A 17,226-nucleotide genomic window follows, 5' to 3' on the forward strand; every position below is an offset into this window, starting at 1 on the left:
CACTTACAGCGTGGTTACCTGTAAATACCAAATTAATGCAATAAATGCTCAAAATGATGTCCATCAATCTCAATGCATTTGGCAATACGTGTAACAACATTCCTCTCAACAGCGAGTAGTTCGCCTTCCGTATTGTTCGCACATGCACTGACAATGTGCTGACGCATGTTGTCAGGCGTTGTCGGTGGATCACGATAGGAAATATCCTTAAACTTTCCCCACAGAAAGAAATCCGGGGACGTCAGATCCGGTGAACTTACGGGCCATGCTATGGTGCTTCGACGACCAATCCACCTGTCATGAAATATACTATTCAATACCGCTTCAACGGCACACGAGCTATGTGCCAGATATCCATCATATTGGAAGTACATCACCATTCTGTCATGCAGTGAAACATCTTGAAGTAACATCGGTAGAACATTATGTAGGAAATCAGCTTACATTGCACCATTTAGATTGCCATCGATAATATGAGGGCCAGTTATCCTTCCTCCCATGCCGCACCATACATTAACCCGCCAAGGTCGATGATGTTCCACTTTTCGCAGCCATCGTGGATTTTCCGTTGCCCAATAGTGCGTATTATGCTGGTTTACGTTACCGCTGTTGGTGAATGACGCTTCGTCGCTAAATAGAACGAGTGCAAGAAATCTGCCATCGTCCCGTAATTTCTCTTGTGCCCAGTAGCAGAACTGTACACGACGTTCAGAGTCGTAGCCATGCACCTCCTAGTGCATATAAACATGGTACCGGTGCAATCGATGTTGATGTAGCATTCTCCACCTAAGTTTTTGAGATTGCCGATTCTCGCGCAATTTGTCTGCTACTGGTGTGCGGATTAGCCGCAATAACAGCTAAAACAACTACTTTGGCACCATCATTTGTTGCAGTCGAGGTTGACGTTTCACATGTGGCTGAACAATTCCTGTTTCCTTAAATAACGTAACTATCCGGTGAACGGTCAGGACACTTGGATGATGCCGTCCAGGATACCGAGCAGCATACATAGCACACGCCCGTTGGGCATTTTGATCACAATAGCCATACATCAACATGATATCGCCCTTTTCCGCAGTTGGTAAACGGTCCATTTTAACACGGGTAATGTATCACGAAGCAAATACCGTCCGCACTGGCGGAATGTTGCGTGATACCACGTACTTACACGTTTGTGACTATTACAGCGCCATATATCACAAAGCGAAAAAAGTGGTCCAACTAAAACATTCATATTTCTTTACGTACTACACGAATATGTAATTAAAAATGGGGATTCCTATTTTTTAAAAACGCAGTTGATATCCGTTTGACCTATGGCAGCGCCATCTGGTTTCTCCCTTCAAACTAGACAAGTTTCGTTCTTTGTCGTTTCTTCGTTTGACGCTTGTGTCGTGAGATATTTGGTCCGGTCACTATCAATGGACCACCCTGTAGAAGACAAGTGTTTGGCTGAGTTGGTGATCGCTTACTGCTGCTATAATGGCCGGTTGTGAAGGTTTAAGTGAGCTTGAACGTGGTGTTATAGCGGGCGCACGATCGATGGGACACAGCATCTCCGAGATAGCGATGAAGTGGGGATTTTCCCACACGACCATTTCACAAGTGTACGAATATCAGGAATCCCGTAAAACATCAAATCTCCGACATGGCTGCGTCCGGGAAAAAAAATCTCGCAAGAACGAGGCCAACGGTGACTGAAGAGAATCGTTCAACGTGACACAAGTGCAACTCTTCCGCAAATTGCTGCAGATTTCAATGCTGGGTCATCAACAAGTGTCAGCGTGCGAACCATACAACGAAACATCAAGGTCCACTCGTGCACCCTTGATGATTGCACGACACAAAGCTTTACGCCTCGCCTGCGCCCGTCAACCCCCACACTGGATTGTTTATGACTAGAAACTATGTTGCCTGGTCGGGCAAGTCTCCTTTCAAATGGCATTGAGCGGATGGACGTGTACGTGTATGTTGACAACCTCATGAATCCATGGACCCTGCAAATCATCAGGAGACTGTTCAAGCTGGTGAAGGCTGTGTAATGGTGCGGGGTGTGTGCAGTTGCAGTGATGAGGGACCCCTGATACCTCTAGATACGACTCTAACAAGTGACACGTACGTAAACATCCTGTCTCATCACCTGCGTCCATTCATGTCCTTTGTGCATTCCAAGGGACTTGGGCATTTCCATCAGGACAATCCGACACTTCACATGTCCAGAATTGCTACAGATTGGCTCCAGGACACTGTTCTGAGTGTAAACACTTTCGCTGGCCGCCAAACTCCCCAGACATGAACATCATTGAACCATATCTGAGACGCCTTGCAACATGCTGTTCAGAAGAGATCTCCACCCGCTCGTACTCTTACGATTTGTGGACGGCCCTGCAGGATTCATGGTGTCACTTCCCTCCAGAACTACTTCAGACATTTCTCGAGTCCATGTCACATCGTGGTGCGGCACTTCTGGGTGATCACGGGGGCCCTACACGATATTAGGCAGGTGTACAGGTTTCTGTGGCTCTTCAGTGTATTATATAGATTTAGGATTAACAAATTGTTCCTAAGTACCTAGTAAGTGACTAACCATTGCAGAAAATATATCCATGGCATTACATAAAAAAGTATATATCAGTCTTTTTTTATCTCTGAAGAAAAGAATTCTAATCGTGTGTTATGTACCTACATATTCCTTCCCAGTTCATAAAATCAAGATACATTCTTGCTATCTGTTTTTCAGCTGCTGCTTGGTCATGGGCCTATTGTCGATTTCAAAATATCACGATAACTTACAAGAAAGCAAAGCGTATGTGTACTAATGAAGATAGGTACAATGTACAAATACAAGTGTCCCAATTTTTCTCTCTGAACTCTGCTCAGTCTATTACATATTGTCTGTTGGATATCCATCTTTTACAATCCTATATTAATAGCCTTGCCCTCTCGAAGACTGAAATGACAATTAATGGGTGACTTTTTCTACAGTGTTGATGGCTGATCACCGAAACCGGTTGTCGTAATAAATTAGAGACAGTAGCGTGTCAAGCACTGCCTAAAATAGTCCGACTATCGGCAGCAACGTCGATTCTGCAGGTGCATATCTTCACCCTGGTAAGAGCGACAGAACCTGCTTTAAGAGCCCACACTGACCTTAATGTAAACGAAATTCTTTTATTCATTTTTCAGCCTCCGGTAACACAAATGTTTGGTTATCACGTTCTTCACGGGATATTATGCCGCTTTCAGGACTGTACTGGAGTCGAGGTGGTCGCGAACGTTTACAGAACAGAGTCACAGTAGTTTGTCATTTTTCTAGAGGCAGTTCCCAGCACAACAACGTTCGTCTCCAGTTACTAGAAGAACGCCCTCTACCCCTACTAGCCAACCTGGTCGCAACAGCAGTTATTCGTGATGGATTCCTAAATTTACATTCAGTTTTACACAGCACAGCTTTTGTAATAGACTGAAGAACACGGCCGTGCTGTACTATAGGTGTCTAGATCCATAATGTGTGAACCCAAAGGTATGAGCTGAGAACAGAGAAAAACGTATGAAGTTTAAAGGTCCAAGATTAGAAAATCGCGATATGCTGTTATTATTGCAAGCCCTGCAATCTAATTCGAATAGCTGAACAATACTGTATCAAACTGAGCAGAAGAGGACCAACTAAATTCGTTGGTAGGCTATTAAAGGTTGATTCCGCTGGGCAATTTGAGGATGGTTTTAGGAGGTTTTCCACGTTAATCTAGTCTAATGCCGGTTAATTAGTTAGTCTCATGTCTGGTAATGAACGTCATCTTTCCTTCTGGTATTGTAATTATGTACATTATTGTTCCTTTTGAACTGTAGTGGATTATTACAGCAAATTACACGAAGGAATAAAAATATTGTGAAGCAGTAGTCAGAATGCCTAACTCCTTAAACAGATCTACAAATCGTCGACGAGCACCAAATATTATTCTTACAGCACGTTTTTGAGCACTGAATACTTTCTTTCTTAAAGATAAGTTAACCCAGAACATTATTTCATACGACGTTACTGAATGAAAATATCCAAAACACGTCGACTGGCTAATTAGTCTCACCCCAAGATTATTCTAAGTGCAAATGTGGCTGAACGAAGTTGTTTTCGTATTTCCAAATTGTGCTTTTTCCAGTTTAAATTCTCATCAATATTGACACCTAAGAATTTTGAAGTTTCCACCGTATTTGTTATTTCATCACCATGTGATAAGTTTATCATTACTGTAGTACCCCTAGAAGCGCAGAACTGAATATGGTACGTCATTTTAAAATTGAGTGTGAGACCATTTGCAGAAAACTAATCAGTTACTATTGTCTACCATTTCCTATGTTTCCACGTTTTTTGATTACAGTACTAGTGCCATCTGCAGATACAAGAAATCTGCTTGTTGTGTATTAGACAGAACATCATTTACATTTATGGGGAACAGTGCACCGAAGATTGAACCTAGGTGAACCCCATACATGGTTTCTCCTCAATCAGTATTACATACCCAGCCTGTATTGTTTGAAGTATTAAGTACAACATTTTCTTTTTTTGTTGAATATGACGTTGTCCATTGGTTGGCTATGTTAAATCAATGCCCCCTCGCAGCCAGTGTCTGTAGTCCCTTTGTGTCTTAATTTATAGTGGCAGCTGGATCAAAATGGTATCTATTGTTTTGGACATGTCTGAAAGAACAGAGACCACATACGTACAACAGTTTTAGTTCATCCATCTTGCATTTTTTAAGTATTTGTCAACTACGCCATCTTGCATTTTTTTTTTAAATTTCGCGCGCCAGTACGATCTTGGACTGTGACATCAGAGGACACATGGGTCCTCCAAGTGCTAATCACATGGGAAATGCACCAGTAGCCGTACAGATGCGCCACTGAATTGTGTGTCCATATCCTACCCCAGTAATTCTACAGGAAAAGAGTACCTACAGTTAAATGTGGAATGTGAACCAAGTGTTGTTGCTGTACAATCCTCACATCCCTGAGAAGTGAAGGCTAGTTTAAAGGCAGACCGAGAATTCTGGTGTATGACCAGGATTATAACTCACAACGTTTCGGTTTCCAGTCACCTGCTGTTTGCTTAGACCATCAGGTATGACTAATGCTACAGTAATCACAGTACATTTTATCAAATTAAGAATGTTCGGTCAAAATCATTGGGCAGATTTGTCCAGGCATGCTAAACTCAGTAATTGCATAGAATATTTGCATCAGCAGACATGGTACGCAATTACCTAATTAAATTGTATGCGCAACTGTAGATTTAGTACGGCGCTGGTGTATTCGAAAAATTTTTCAGCAAGTTTGTCTATTTGGACAGGCGACTGTTTTATTTCATAATTATCCTTGTTCATTACGGGTAACTAAATTATTCAGCCTGTGTAAATATTTACATCTGTGAAATACCAGTACCATTTTAATTCTTTTATTTATTAATAATTAGATGCCTAAAATATTTTCTTGTTTGACAGTACATACAAATATGTCATGTTCGATTCCATGGGAATGATTGTGTCCTACGACCGTGATGTGATCCGTGACGGAAGGAAGGTCAACATCGGTCGCAATATCATCTGCCTAGATTTCAGGTGACAGTGCGTTATAGGCAGTCACGTAGACTCAGTGTAATTATAACAACACATATCCCAATGTACTAATGTTTGTTCATGTCTAATTATATCGGAATATGTGTTGTTATAATTACGTTGAGTGTGCATTGACTACCTATAGTGTGCTGATGATTACTGCACTATAAGCTGAAATCTAGATCTGCAATAAAAATAGAGGTTATATTAACGAGCGATGCTGACCTTCTTTCAGCCTTAAATGTACGAATAGCAGGCGGATGACAACAAAAAGACGACTCGAAAAAGATCCTTAATTTACATTTAAAATGTTAAAATGCAGGATTTTCGGGGGATATTGTCTGGCCCACGTGCCCTAACACAAATGAAAAATATTAAATTACCTATCATGCTTAACCCACAAAATACATTTTTAGTAACGCACTACCGAAGTGTGTGAGTGCCACGAGTTCGTTTCTGAGAAACGGTGAGTGGCTGGAAGGGCCGAGTGATCGACAGCGGAAACAGTGCACAGATCCGAAAAGGGCCAAGTTGAAAAGTAATTCAAAACTTAAAAGCTAAGAATCGTCGGCAATAGGAAAGCTTCGGAGACAGCAACACAAGTGGACGAGGAATGAGAGCAACCTTTCCTCCTAGTTTATGTCGCCAAAGGCTCTTGCCAAATGAGACGAAATCCACCCAGCCCGCGGTCCAGACGTGAAACTAAACACTCTGGATGCACAATCCTGGTACACCCATCACGATCTCGAAGACTGAGTCCGGCGATGGTACTGCATGCACCAGTAACAATCACCACCCGCACTCTGCTGCTATAGTGACAACGTCTACATTACTTTTCTGGCACTGTGGCTTATTACTCTAGCTTATACCATTTAAAAATTGAAAAAAAGGAGAAATATTTCCGTCAAATGTCTGTTTCACTTTAGTCAGCTTACGAGCAACTTAACGTCCACTAAAGGTGACAGCAGAGTGTTGTGCCCAGACGACACAATGCCTACAAAGCTCTTCGCCTGGTACGAATGTAATACTAATATCTTTCACTAGAGGAGATTGCATCGGCTTGACATCACGATTAACTCTTCTTTATGCAGTAGTTTCGCGGCGTACTTCAGAGATTGTTCCTGTAATATACTAATTATACACAATCGAAGATATTATCTGCTCGCATTCTTCTTTTCTTCTTTTCTTTTTTTTCTTTTTTTTTTTTTTTGAGTTCCGTAGAACATCAGATAATCAAAAATTAAGTAATTGTCCCTATGGACAATCATCTTATTTTCGTTAGCCAATTACTGGCATCTAGGAATATAAAAGAGCTTTCGAATGTCAACATATACTGTGACGTGATCATCACAGTCCTCCTATGTTCATTCTTCGTAGATACTGGGGCGTACAGCGGATGAGGTGATTGGAAAGAAGAAGCTGTTATTGTCTAGGAACTGATGCAGCTATCTATTGAAGAGTAGGGTTGCGAAATGGTGCAACTATCTATTGAAGAAAGAGGTTGCTAAATGGGACGAACTATGCACTAACCATCACTGAAAAGCCAAGTGATTCAATAAAATCAGCCATCCTCACCCTGGGAACAAGTTTATTCGGACTTGGTGCGACATTTCATCAGGTTCAGTGATTCGTGTTGCTTCAAGCATACTTAAAATTCCCATATATTATTCTTATGCAGTCTCCCAATAGCTAATAGTAAATGGATTTACCACCTGCTTTCCTCACAAATAATAGCCCCGAGAAGAACTTGTGGCACAGATATCTACAAATGAGAAGCAAATCGTCGTCATGAAACAAACATTAAGATTATACACTTTTCCTGCTTTCTGAAACGGACATACCTGTCGACGGGAAGAGCCAAATTGGCATGCTTGACGGTCCTCAACGACTTCCGATACTCCATCTGCTTCTTACAGAACAGGGTTCCAGAGGACAGTTTATACTCTGTATTCAAATCGGTACAGGTCCAGTTCTCCACAATAAAAATCAGATTTTGCATTTCTCTGGTAGCTCTCCACCCCGTGCCATCCACTACAGGAATCTTCCACACACCAGAGACTTGCTGTTACAGAGAATGTGCTATCTAAATTAAGAATGCGTTTTGCTTCTTGCTTCGTTCCCGACCAATATTCAGAACCGAGCTGATGAGGGAGACGATGAAGCCTGCAACAGGTTCGAGCTACAAGACGTCTAATGAAGGAAAATGGGAATTCATCCTCGGTCCCACAAGACGGATCGTTAGAGCGTTTCAAAGCCTGCTGTAATTGTTCAAGGCCCTCAACCACATGCAAAACTCCATATGCTTCAAACAACATTCAGCGTCCCCGCAAAGGTTTAAAACTACAGTGGTGTGCAAAAGTTAGGGGTGAAATTGTTTCTGTCAAGTAACATAGCTCAATGAAACACAAACCACATAGAAAGAACTGCTACAGCATTATTGAAAGACAATAATTACACTGAAGTCATCGTGATTTATGATGTTCTCTGGGAAATTACAAAAGGTGGGATACGGTAGGGTGTGTGATCACCATGGACAGCAGTGCATGCTCTGCAACGAGATCCCATGCTGACCACCAGGTTGATAAGGAAATCCTGTGGTAGGGCGTTCCATTCATCAACCAATGCGGTTGACAACTGCTGGATGGGCGTTGGTGCACGGGGAAGTGCTTCAGTGCATCTTTTCAACACACCCCACGGGTGTCCGACGGGATTTAAGTAAAGGGAATGGGCAGGCCAGTCCATTAACGGAATATTATCTCGTTCCAAGAGCGGCCCAACATGCGCTGTTCCATGCGCTCGTGCATTGTCACCCATAGGAATGAAATCAGAACTGAATGCACTGCTAAACGGACGCACTGGGGAAGGAGTACAGTCTCACAGAAATATTGTCCGGTGATTACACCGTGTTTCAAATTTTTTGAGCTCAGTTCGACAATGTAACTTTATGCTTCCTTGTACTATAACACCTAGACCACCAATATATTCCAGAATATTCCTGGGTGTATTACGTACTCTCATATGGCGAGAGGTGAGATGCATTGCAGCACATCTACATGCAGTAACGACCATCTGGGACCTGCCAAGCACGTTGGTAGAGGAACTGAATGCCCCTTACCGACATGCCTTGCCGTCCTTGATAATCACACATCCCGTATTTGTAAAGTCCAGGGCTCCATCATAAATCGCGGTGACTTCAGTGTAATTGGTGAATGTCAATGAAAATGTCATTTCTGTTCGTCTCATTGCGAATTTCTTCCACGTAGCTTCTACACTCTACTGTGGTAGTTCTTTCTGTGTATGGCCCAAGTTTCATCGAGTTATGGTACTTGATGGTGACACATCATGCGAAATTTACTCTCATTCTAACATTTTGCACACCAGTGTATGTAACACACACTGCGCTGTCTGTCTTGTTGGCATCTCCGGAACCGGAACCAGCAATATTGCAGAGTTGCAGGAACCAGTTCACACGCTCATTCGAAGTTGTTACAACAATGAAAGGGGACATTTCTAATTCAGTACCAGTGCCCTCTAGACTCAATTGTGCGAACGTGCTATCTACGCTTGCATTAAGTCCAGTTTGTGCCAGATTGTTAGCAACTGATATTGTAGATAGTTTACGAACCAGTTCACAACTAATTTGGAAAGATGACACAACTCGTTGCGCAGGAGTTCGATGGTAACCATTGAGCCATGGCGGGGTTGCTGGCGTTGCCTCTAGAATTCCTGGCGCCACTAGCTCGCCTCGCGGGATTAGCCGAGCGGTCTAAGGCGCTGCAGTCATGGACTCTGAGGCTGGTCCCGGCGGAGGTTCGGGACCTCCCTCGGGCATGGGTGTGTATGTTTGTCCTTAGGATAATTTAGGTTAAGCAGTGTGTAAGATTAGGGACTGATGACCTTAGCAGTTAAGTCCCATAAGATTTCTCACACATTTGAACATTTTTGCGCCACTAGCTCGATCTGTCGATTTGAGGCCAATAAGATCTTCGCTAGAGGTTGTTCATGGGGACGGGACTGTTGTGGCGTGGCGAGTAGGGGATTGGTAACGGACTGAGGAAGACGGTGTCAGCGGTCCGCACGGCGAGTAAGGCGATCACATGCGCAAGGGTCTTGGGCACGGAATCCGTCGATTGGTTGCTGTGCATATTTGTGGGCCGATTTGAATCCGTGACTGACTTCACGTACCGTCTTCTTGAGTAGTCTGGCCAGCCCGCTCTGGGATGTGGCACATCTACGAGGAAGTCGGTGTGCTGGCTTCTGGACACCCTTCGGAACTGGCAAGCTTCAGCTTTGATTCGTGAACTTCATTAAGTTTTCCGATTTTCAGGTCCTGACTGTGATTTTATTATTGAAACCTGTAAGTCCGTTGCGATCGATGCGATTTCTTTGCTGATGTATTTCATTACCAGTTGGTTCCTTGATTTGTGGCTGCTGTTTGCTTCTTATGAGTCGGTATTGCCCTTGGTTGCTTAACAGGATATGTTAAACTGTGTGAGCCGATGATGTTTCCTGAGCCGCAGTTATAACGTGTTTCTTGTATGCTGTTGCCGGATCAAACCCCCCTCCCCCCCTCGTCTTCGACCACTAGATAGGTACCTCTGTCTTGTAATATGGCTGGGAGTCAGTTTCGAGGTACGTTCGGGTATTGTAGACGACATCCCTCTGTTAATTATATTGGCTTGGGAGGTGTCTGGGTCTCAAACTTTGGAATTTCTGAGGCTATGTAATTGGGTTTGGCAGCCAAGTTTTCTTTCGTGCGTTTTGTTGTTGTAGAGGCGGTATCTTCCAGTGACGCAGCTATACCGTTTGGCTAGTTATTGCTGCTTTCACGTAATTAACCTTGGTGTATTAATATTTCTTTTGCCGGTCTGTACGCAACGGAAATGGCCTTTCAACACCGGTCCTCTCGTTGTAACCTTTCTTGGCGTTACGATTTGATGTAGTCCTGTGTTCCCTGCGTACAAGCCTTCTGGTGCACCCCTAGTGAGGAGGCAATTCAAACTCTTCATTACTTAACTGATGCTGTTATCGAAGGTCTACCTGTTCCCTTTTGATTAAATTAAGAGCTGTTTCATAATTTGGGTTATCTGAAACCCATTATTAAGATCTATCTGTTTTATTGTCCTATTATTGAGATCTGATATCTTACTCTATGTGTTTTGATGAACTGAAATTGCGATTGCCAAACGCCTAACTGTGTCTGCCGTATTTATATCAAGAAAGTAATAACAGGAAATGACACATGATGGTACATGATGTAAGGTGTTAGGCAAATCCAACACCTTCCATGAAATCCCTGACATGATAAGCAAATCCAGTAGTATGTCACATAGCTCTGAATAAATCGTGACATTAAATTAACCAAAGTAATACGAGTAACGAGTGAGCAAATGGAATACCACAGACTAACACAAGAATGCCTAAATGCATGTCATACCTTCCCACCGTGAGACAGACGCAGTTTCGAGGGGAGAAACGAGAACAGAAGCCGAGAGCAGAACCGTGTTAGGCTGGAAGGCCCTACAATAAAGGACGGACTGGACCACGTCGCCAGCTAACCACTTGGACAACCCCAGCTGCAAGTTTTAGTGTGAGACTTTTTCGCGTCTGTTACGTCAAGGACCACCCCCCCCCCACCCCCCCCACCCCACCCCCAGCCCGTTTTAAAAGCTAGAGCCCTCCAGAAAAACAGTATAGATCTTAAGATAACTCTAAAAGGACCACACCAGCTGCAAGTTTTAGCGTGAGACTTTTTCGCGTCTTTGTTGCATTGCAAACTTTAAAAACATTGCCCCACCACGAAAAGTATAATGTTTCTCATTGGATGGACAGAATTATTGTAGGCGGAGCTTAAGGTTAACATTGATACCCTAATTGGTCAAATGAAAACACAGCCAGATAGTTTTTTTTTTAAACCAACTTCGGTAAATTGTAGTAAGGAGAAGTTAGGAGAGAGTTGCTTGCGAGACGGCGAGGTGAGCGGAGCTGTGCTGTCCGCCGCCCCCTGACAAACACCGACAAGGTTATGAACGCATGCGATGCCGCATAAGAGCGCATAAAGCTTCACTCAGAACTGCAGAAGTCTCATCTGTTACATCCCCTTTTTGTGTAATACTAGTGTCGATCGTCAATTAAAGCTCATGGTGTTCACATTTGCCACTTAAAGTAAAAATCTGAAACGCGATGATTTTTCTGTTATATAGTTATTGAGAAGCCACATCAGCCACTGTAATTTGCGACAAGTATAGATAAGTAATTAAAGATAATTGAGGGTCACTGTAGACAATTTTGATAGTTTTCTCTTTTGTGAAACTTAATTTAAACATAGATTATAGATGTGATATGCCATAGGTCATTCTTCGATCCATTGTAGAACTTGGAAACCCATTCAGGGAATATTCGTTCACATTTTTGTTGAACGCAGTTGGTTTTTACCATCCTGTATTAAAATATTTCCTTTTATCAATAGTGCAATTTATAAACAATGTTTTGTGAGTAGAATAAAATTTCCAATGGTAAACTTAACTGTTTTTCGACGTTATTTTACCAGCTAACTAAAAATAGGAAAGCTTGTACCCCTCCCACTAAATTTAGTTAGTATTAAGATTCTTTTACAGGTAGTACAGTGATGCTGACGCTGAGATCGTTTAGTATTTGGTTATATCATCGCTAGTCTCACTGAACTCTTCTGAATTCTACATGTCATGTGTGGTCTGGCGTCTCCTTACCAGCAACAGGTCCCAGGTTCAGACTAGTCAGTTCCCTAAAAAACACGCTCAGAGGATCGTTGCGCGAAAGTGGTAGGGAGACACGACTTGGAACAAACAGACACCACGCAGAATGTTAGAATGAGCCCTAACCTTTCGCCTTACATCCCTTTATTCATAATTGTAGTGTATGCAACACACTCTGCACTAGCTCATTTTGTTTTCATCTCCGGAGCAGGGACCAGGAATATAGCACAGTTACAGAAACCAGTCCACATGCTCATTTGAAGTTGTTACAACAACGAGACGAGGGCCTCTTTATTTCAATGCCAGTGTCCTCTAGAATTCAATTCTCGGTACGCATTAGTAGGCTTGTATTAAGTCCAGTTTGTGCCAGATAGTTAGCAAGAGAATTATAGAGTAGTTGATGAACCAATTCACAACTAATTGGGAAAAAACAAAGATGACAGAACCCAGTGTGCAAAAGTTCGATGGTAACCTTACCAAGTTTAAGGGACGCACCATAGGCTTCATACACAAGACTTTTTTTCTCAAAATCTTGAGATGCCTCAAACTGCATGCAAGAAAAGCTCCGTTTGCTGGAGTAGAAACCTATGTTAGTGGAATGGCTTATCTGGTGATGGAATAAAACTACTTGCTTCTTTGGAAAACAACTCCATGTCGAGACTGTAGTTCACGCTATTTTAGTTTGCTGACCTACCCCTTCTACCCCTTAATAGTTTGCTGACCTTGTTTTTCAGTCCCTCAGCCGCTTAAAAACACACAATATAGCAAATCAACAGTGTTGTTACAGCGAGCAAGGGAATATAAATTTGATCCAGCCGACAGGTAGTCGAAAAGCAGATGTTATCTTACAAAAGGTCCGAATTTTCTTAACATTTAGTATGTGGTATGTAGGGGGTCTGCAGTGTAGAGTCAAAGTTTTCGACCGTGAGAACTTCATGCCAACGTGGAGAGTGGATGGACCGAAAATCCGCGAAATTTTGACGCTTCTTTTCATTTTTTTGTCTTAACCCTTTTTCTCCCACATTCTGCGACCAAAATACCTTAGACCTGTCTTGGAGAGCTTCAATTTTCCTACAATTTTCACTAGTTAAACATCTTTTTACAGCACATACTTGCCAAGAGATAGAGCTTCAAAAGAACGCATATTTCTCAAATCATTACAAAAATACAAAAACGCAAGTTTTGTCGTTATAACTTCAATTTTGCAGATTTTAAAAATGTAATTGTACATGCCTCTAATGGACAACGGTTATCAACAGCAAGAACCCCCCCGCCTGTCAGAGGAATGTTCATTTCTGCTTGTTCTGGAAAAATGGGTGCTCAGATCGCTGTCCCTGGTAGATCCTCAACGATTCACTCGCCATCCCTACCTGGGCTATTGCTCAAAACGGGACTTCTTCACATGATATTGTTCCTGCTCCCACGCTGTGGATTCAGCCACTTCCGAATGTTACGCTAACGAAAAACTTCATTAAAGCTAAAGGGATGTGGTAGTGGAACATACAAGTCGAATGTGTCGAAGAAATGATTCCCTACATACACTCCTGGAAATGGAAAAAAGAACACATTGACACCGGTGTGTCAGACCAACCATACTTGCTCCGGACACTGCGAGAGGGCTGTACAAGCAATGATCACACGCATGGCACAGCGGACACACCAGGAACTGCGGTGTTGGCCGTCGAATGGCGCTAGCTGCGCAGCATTTGTGCACCGCCGCCGTCAGTGTAAGCCAGTTTGCCGTGGCATACGGAGCTCCATCGCAGTCTTTAACACTGGTAGCATGCCGCGACAGCGTGGACGTGAATCGTATGTGCAGTTGACGGACTTTGAGCGAGGGCATATAGTGGGCATGCGGGACGCCGGGTGGACGTACCGACAAATTGCTCAACACGTGGGGCGTGAGGTCTCCACAGTACATCGATGTTGTCGCCAGTGGTCGGCGGAAGGTGCACGTGCCCGTCGACCTGGGACCGGACCGCAGCGACGCACGGATGCACGCCAAGACCGTAGGATCCTACGCAGTGCCGTAGGGGACCGCATCGCCACTTCCCAGCAAATTAGGGACACTGTTGCTCCTGGGGTATCGGCGAGGACCATTCGCAACCGTCTCCATGAAGCTGGGCTACGGTCCCGCACACCGTTAGGCCGTCTTCCGCTCACGCCCCAACATCGTGCAGCCCGCCTCCAGTGGTGTCGCGACAGGCGTGAATGCAGGGACGAATGGAGACGTGTCGTCTTCAGCGATGAGAGTCGCTTCTGCCTTGGTGCCAATGATGGTCGTATGCGTGTTTGGCGCCGTGCAGGTGAGCGCCACAATCAGGACTGCATACGACCGAGGCACACATGGCCAACACCCGGCATCATGGTGTGGGGAGCGATCTCCTACACTGGCCGTACACCTCTGGTGATTGTCGAGGGGACACTGAATAGTGCACGGTACATCCATACCGTCATCGAATCCATCGTTCTACCATTCCTAGACCGGCAAGGGAACTTGCTGTTCCAACAGGACAATGCACGTCCGCATGTATCCCTTGCCATCCAACGTGCTCTGGAAGGTGTAAGTCAACTACCCTGGCCAGCAAGATCTTCGGATCTGTCCCCCATTGAGAATGTTTGGGACTGGATGAAGCGTCGTCTCACGCGGTCTGCACGTCCAGCACGAACGCTGGTCCAACTGAGGCGCCAGGTGGAAATGGCATGGCAAGCCGTTCCACAGGACTACATCCAGCATCTCTACGATCGTCTCCATGGGAGAATAGCAGCCTGCATTGCTGCGAAAGGTGGATATACACTGTACTAGTGCCGACATTGTGCATGCTCTGTTGCCTGTGTCTATGTGCCTGTGGTTCTGTCAGTGTGATCATGTGATGTATATGACCCCAGGAATGTGACAATAAAGTTTCCCCTTCCTGGGACAATGTATTCACGGTGTTCGTATTTCAATTTCCAGGAGTGTATATGCCGTAGGTAATTTGAACTATGCTGAGAGAGCATGTATCCACTACCAGGATATAACCAGTCTAAAAGAAAAAATGGATAGTAAGGAATTTCACAAGTTCAGGGTTGAAGGCTATCACGTTATTCGTCATAGCTAAAAAATCTGGTCACGCAATTCATCAGACACGACTACAGACAGGTCGTAATAACGGAGATGAAGAGTTATGGAGGGCCGGCCCATGGTCACAACATAACGAATAGTGTGACTCCAGGTACGATACTCGTCTAACTTCTTTGAACAAACAGAGATAATCAGTGAGTTACAGTGACGAACTACACTGAAGTGCCAAACAAACTGTACAGCACCCTATATCGTGCAAATTAAAGAGAAAAGCAGAGAACACTAGCAAAATTTGGCTGCCTCCTCTGCTGTTAGCACAGGGTTCTTTCTCAAATCAAAAACTTGGATTATACACTACATTTCACCTACATACAACAAACTAAAAGTTTAGAAAATTCGCCCATTTTGTAAGGCTTAATATACCTGGAGATTAGACTAGTCGCCACGTCACTACGCCCCACACAGGCGTCTGTAAAAGCTGAATCTTTGAGCTCATCACCCTGCATTCCTAGTTTCTGCAGGCTAATGCCTCCTGTTTTTGGAATTGAAAAAATTGTCCTTGATGATATGGATTCAGTTCTTTTAAGAACACACAAGCTGCATGCTTAGAAAATTGGAGCAGATATGGACGTTCACACCTTTTCTTTTATTCTTCCCGCATTCCCTCACGATCGCAAGGACAAGAGAGTTATACTGCAAGACGTTTGAAGGTGGGTCGTCTTAAATTAGATTCTATACATATGGTAAATAGTTTGTGCTCAAGCTGCTAGTGACAGAATGTTCTCTCGACAAGTTTGGCCACTGAACGCAAGCGACAACAGCAAAGCACAACTTGACAGTATACCAGGTTATCTTTATACTACCTGTAGCTAACCAGGAAAGTCATGTGACAAGTCAAGGATCTTGTGATGGAAGTCAAGTCCGAATTTAACAAAATTTTTATTTACTCTTAAGCTGAACAAGATGAGTCAAAAGTTATTTGCTTTAAGAGAAATTCTTCTTCTTTCTTCATTTGGGTCATCTTAGGACCACACACCAATTTCAATGCTTCCTTCTTTGTTGTTCTTTCTTTTTCCTCCAGTATTCTTTCATCTTTTCACTATGTACCCTTTTCCTCTCCTCGGACCATTTTGACCCTGTCTTCTTCTCCCTCTAGTCTTCGAAACCTTCCATTTTTAACACATTGCTCTTGAAAATCTCTCTTTCTGTTGCATCGTTTTCACTTATGGTGTTTCTTTCTAGGTCTTTCCTAACTTCTTGAATCCAGGCTATTGTTGACTTCTTGTCCCAAAGATATTTAAAAAATATGTTTGGTTTACTTGTTGCCGTTCATTCTGTATAAGTGTCCAAAAAATAGCATTCGTCTGTTTCGTAGTGTTTCATTTACGTTTTCTATGTTGCGATAAACTTCTTCATTGCTTCTTAATTTCCATGCCTCTGTATTTTTTGGTGGTCCAAGTATTATTTGAACGATTTCAAGTTTGTGTAATTTGCAGTTCAGTACTAAACATTCAATTGCATAAAGACATTCTGGTTTTACTGCTGTGTTGTAGTGCTGTATCTTCAAATTTTTAGACAGACACCTTTTGCTGTAGACATTCCTAGTTATTCCATAAGCTCTCTCCATTATGTGTACTCTTTCTTCTATAGCGAATTATTCTAAGCCATTTTCTTGGATAATTTCTCACAAATGTTTAAATTTATTTACCCTCTTTACCTGGCCAATATCTGTTGCTAGGGAGTCCGGAGTATTTTTTATATTTGTCATAAATTTTGTTTTTTTTACAGATATTCATAAGCCTGCTATGTTGGCTATTTC

Source organism: Schistocerca gregaria, chromosome 5 (genome assembly GCF_023897955.1).
Source record: "Schistocerca gregaria isolate iqSchGreg1 chromosome 5, iqSchGreg1.2, whole genome shotgun sequence".
Lineage (NCBI taxonomy): Eukaryota > Metazoa > Arthropoda > Insecta > Orthoptera > Acrididae > Schistocerca > Schistocerca gregaria.